This window comes from Acinonyx jubatus, chromosome E4, assembly GCF_027475565.1.
Source record: "Acinonyx jubatus isolate Ajub_Pintada_27869175 chromosome E4, VMU_Ajub_asm_v1.0, whole genome shotgun sequence".
In the NCBI taxonomy this organism is placed as follows: Eukaryota; Metazoa; Chordata; class Mammalia; order Carnivora; family Felidae; genus Acinonyx; species Acinonyx jubatus.
The window spans coordinates 6,980,484-6,984,732 of record NC_069395.1 but is presented as its reverse complement, the minus strand read 5'-3'; the positions used below and the strand labels follow the sequence as shown (position 1 = coordinate 6,984,732).

At 44.1% G+C, this 4,249-nt stretch overlaps 1 pseudogene; it reads left to right on the top strand.

Annotated features, from left to right (window-relative positions):
• Positions 1–208: 208 nt before the first annotated feature.
• Positions 209–1,534, top strand: LOC106965585 (ras GTPase-activating protein-binding protein 1-like; annotated as a pseudogene).
• The last annotated feature ends 2,715 nt before the right edge of the window (positions 1,535–4,249 follow it).

Here is a 4,249-nt window from a genome sequence, read left to right as displayed (position 1 = left end):
AGGGATCTCTGGGCTGGATGATATCTTGCTCTAAAATATAGTTCGTTCTCCCGTAAAACAGAAAAATAAAAACCACCCCATTATATGAGGATTAAGCCATGCCATATACATGACATATTCACTACAGGGCTTAGCACATAACAGAAGACCCCAGAATGGCAGTAATTATTGTCATCGAAATGTCACAAATATAATCCCCATTCACCAAAAGAGTCATATTAACCAAAAGAGATGGAGTAGTTAGGAAATTTTTTTATTTTTTTTTAATGTTTGTTTTTTGAGAGGGAAACGGAATGTGAGCGGGGGAAAGGCAGAGAGAGCGGGAGACACAGAATCCGAAGCAGGCTCCAGGCTCTGAGCTGTCAGCACAGAGCCTGACACAGGTCTCGAACTCACAAACCATGAGATCATGACCTGAGCTGAAGTCGGATACTTAACCTACTGAGCCACCCAGGCGCCCCAGGAGTTATTTTTTTTAAGAAGTGAGTCTTGTATTAGGCCTGAAGGCTGTATAGACTTTTCACAAGTAGAGATGGACACAAGTGCGTGAGGGGATTTTGCCTTCTGCCATGCTATGGAGCAAAGCTTGTTCCTTTCCCACTCAGCCATGCAGGTTGAATTGACTAAAGCAATGGTTAGGGAGAAGCCTAGACCCCTGTTGGTGGGGCGGGAATTTGTGAGAACGTATTACACGCTGCTGAACCAGGCCCCAGACATGTTGCACAGATTTTATGGAAAGAACTCTTCTTATGTCCCTGGGGGATTGGATTCAAATGGAAAGTCAGCAGATGCCATCTGTGGACAGAAGGAAATCCATAGGAAAGTGATGTCATAAAATTTTCAACTGCCACACTAAGATGTGTCATGTTGGTGCTCAAACCACTCTGAACGATGGTGTAGTGGTCCAGGTGATGGGGTTGCTTTCTAATAACAACCAGGCTCTGAGGAGATTCATGCAGACATTTGTCCTCGCTCCTGAGGGCTCTGATGCAGATAAGTTCTGCACTCCAAGTGATATCTTCAGATACCAAGAGGTCTTCTGTGGCTTTGTCACTGGGCCTCAGGAGAAATCTGAGGAAGAGGTAGAGGACCTGAAGAAAGACAGCAGATACCTGAGGTGGCACCTGATGATTCTGGAACTTTCTATGATCGGACTTTCAGCAATGACTTGGAAGAACATTCACAGGAACCTGTTGCTGAACCAGAGCCTGATCCTGAATCAGAAGCAGAGCAAGAACCTATGTCTAAAATCCAGGAGGAGAAGTACGAGCCAGTATTGGAAGAAATTGCTCCTAAGGATGTTCAGAAGAGGTCTTCCCCAGCACCTACGGACATAGCTCAGACCCTAGAGGAGGACCTGAGGACATTCTCTTGGGCATTTGTGACCAGAAAGATCCTTCCACCCAGTGGACCTCTTGCAGTTACTGAGATCCCACCTTATGCTGTTAAAGTACCAGCTTCACAGCCTCATCTTTGGCCTAAGCCTGAATCTCAGATTCCACCACAGAAGACCCAAAGGGATCAAAGAATGTGAGAACAATGAATAAATAGTCCTCCCCAAAGGGGACATAGACTCACAGTCTGTGAGGCTGGTGAGCAAGGCGACACCGAACCCCAAAGAACTGCAAGACTCCCTGATGGTCACCAACTTTTCATTGGACATGAAGTGGACAAATCAGGGCTTAAAGATTTTTTTCCCAAGTTACGGGAATGTGCTGGGGCTATGCATTAACAGTGGCAGGAAGTTACCCAATTTTGGTTTTTTGTGTGTGATGATTCTGATCCTGTTCAGAAGACCCTCAGGGTGCCTGGGTGGCTCAGTGCGTAACACGTCGTACTCTTGCTTTCAGCTCAGGTCATAATCCCAGGCCCCTTGGGAGGGGGGCCCCTTGCCAGGCTCCTTGCTGAGCATGGAGCTTGCTTGGGATTCATTCTCTCTCTCTCTCTCTCTCTCTCTCTCTCTCTCTCTCTCTCTCTCCCTCTACCCTTATCCCCCACTCACACACTCTCCCTCTCTCTCTCTAAAATAAATTAATTTTTTTTAATTTAAAAATTGTTTTCATGGTTATTTATTTTTGAGAGAGACAGACAGACAGACAGAGCATGACTGGGGGATGGGCAGAGAGAGAGGGAGACATAGAATCTGAAGCAGGCTCCAGGCTCTGAGCTGTCAGCACAGAGCCCGACATGGGGCTCAAACTCATGAACCACAAGATCATGACCTGAGCCAAAGTCGGACACTTAACTGACCAAACCACCAAGGCGCCCCTAATTTTTTTTTCCATTAAAAAAAAAAGAAAGCCCTTAGCAACAGGTCCATCGTGTTCAGAGGTGAGGTCCACCTGAATGGAAGAGAAGAAGACTTGAGTCCTCTTCTGGAAAGGGGACCATTGACATAACAGCCTGCAGGGACCTGGGGGCCCTTGAGGTGGGCTGGGTGCTGGGTGGTGGACAAAGAGACCCTTCCTGTGGAAGCAGGAGTAAGAAAGAAATTATTCCAAGGCAGTGAATTGCTCCTCAATGATCTTCACACAGAAATACCAATCTAGTTCCTGCAGAGAGGTGAATTCCTTCCACCAGGGCTCAGTATCCCAAAGTATGACCCTAGTCTATTATAAATTGCTGACGTTTGTACAATTTTACTATTTCTGTTAATGCTGTGTGCTCCCTCTCCCTCCCCTCCCTCTCCTCACCATTCAGCCATTCACTTCCATTTTCATGGGATGGGATCTTAGGAAAAACAAATTTTCAAAGAAGAGAAAAAGACTAAATTTCCTTGCTTCACTTTTGCATATACACACTGGGCTTTTTGTAAATAGCCATTTCCCCAAAGGATTGTGCCTTGTGTATTGCTGACATTTGGTATGTTTCATTCATTAGAATAGTTCTTGTTTTCTATGTGTTTAAATAGCCTGGGAAAAACAGAGGATTTGATCAGTATTTTGAAGGCAGGGGGAAACAAAAAGAATTTTCACAAGTGGAAAGAAAGAAAAATGGCACCTTATGGGGGAGAACCATCACGAACAATACTGAGAAGGTAGAAAGGAGCATAGGGTCTTTGGGAACAAAAAGTAGAAAATCAAATGACTTGGGGGCAAATGATGGAATCATGATTATCATCACAGAAGATAATTGGATAGTGAGGTAGATGTTTGTTGCTACTGTCCTTCCAGCTGTCATCCCAACCCCTTAGTCAAGTAAAAGAATCCTTCTTGGTTGTGAATAACCCACCTCATACTGTTCAGGAAGGAATGACACCTCCCTCAAATCAAACAGAAATTACAAAGTACAAAAATGAGCAATCAACTTGGACAAAACACGTGAAGAAACTAAAACCATTAAAAAGGCAAAAAGTTTCCCCAAATTAAGGAACTGAATACTCAAGGGGGCTGGATAAATAAAACAAGATGAAGCAATCATTAGAAAAAAATGCAAACATCTTCAGAACGATATGCAAGGATTTTATAGTCATAACAAATCAACTTCAAAGAAATTGGAGATTAGTTGTTTAAAAAGGAAAGAAAAAGGCTACATAGACAGACAGTTAAAGAGGGAATTTAGGAGGCTAGGTCATTAAGTGAGAAAAGGCTTCTGAAACACAGCGCAAGACATATAACAGATGACTTAAAAGAGAGGATATCCACTAAATGAGGCAAATTTGAATGGAGCTTTTAAGAAAGAATTTCACTGGGGTGCCTGGGTGGCTCAGTCCACTAAGCATCAACTTCGGCTCAGATCACGATCGCATGGTTCGTGGGTTAGAGCCCCACATCAGGCTCTGCTGACAGCTCGGAGCCTGGAGCCTGGAGCCTGATTCAGATTCTGTGTCTCCCTGTCTCTGCCACTCTCCCTCTTGCACTCTGTCTCTCTCTCTCAAAAATAAATAAACACTTAAAAAAATTTAAAAAGACACTGGAGAACAGGCAAAGCAGACCTCGTATCTCTGCAAGACAGAACACAAACTAGAAGATTTTCCAGGTTGCCACACAGAAAGCAGAAACCCAAACAAAGAGCCAAAGGTGACAGTTCATGAAGCCCAAGTCAATGAGATGTGATGGAATGAATATACAAAAGAGGAGAGATGCATGGAAAGAAAGCTTCGAGGATCTCTAGAAAAGTCCCCTTGCAACTCTGGCTGAGGACTGATCTACGCATGAGTGAAAGGAAACTTCCCAAGGTTAAGGAAAGAACAATGAATAAATAGTTGGCTGGACAATTTCCACACCTTACACAGGGCTGGGATCTGTTA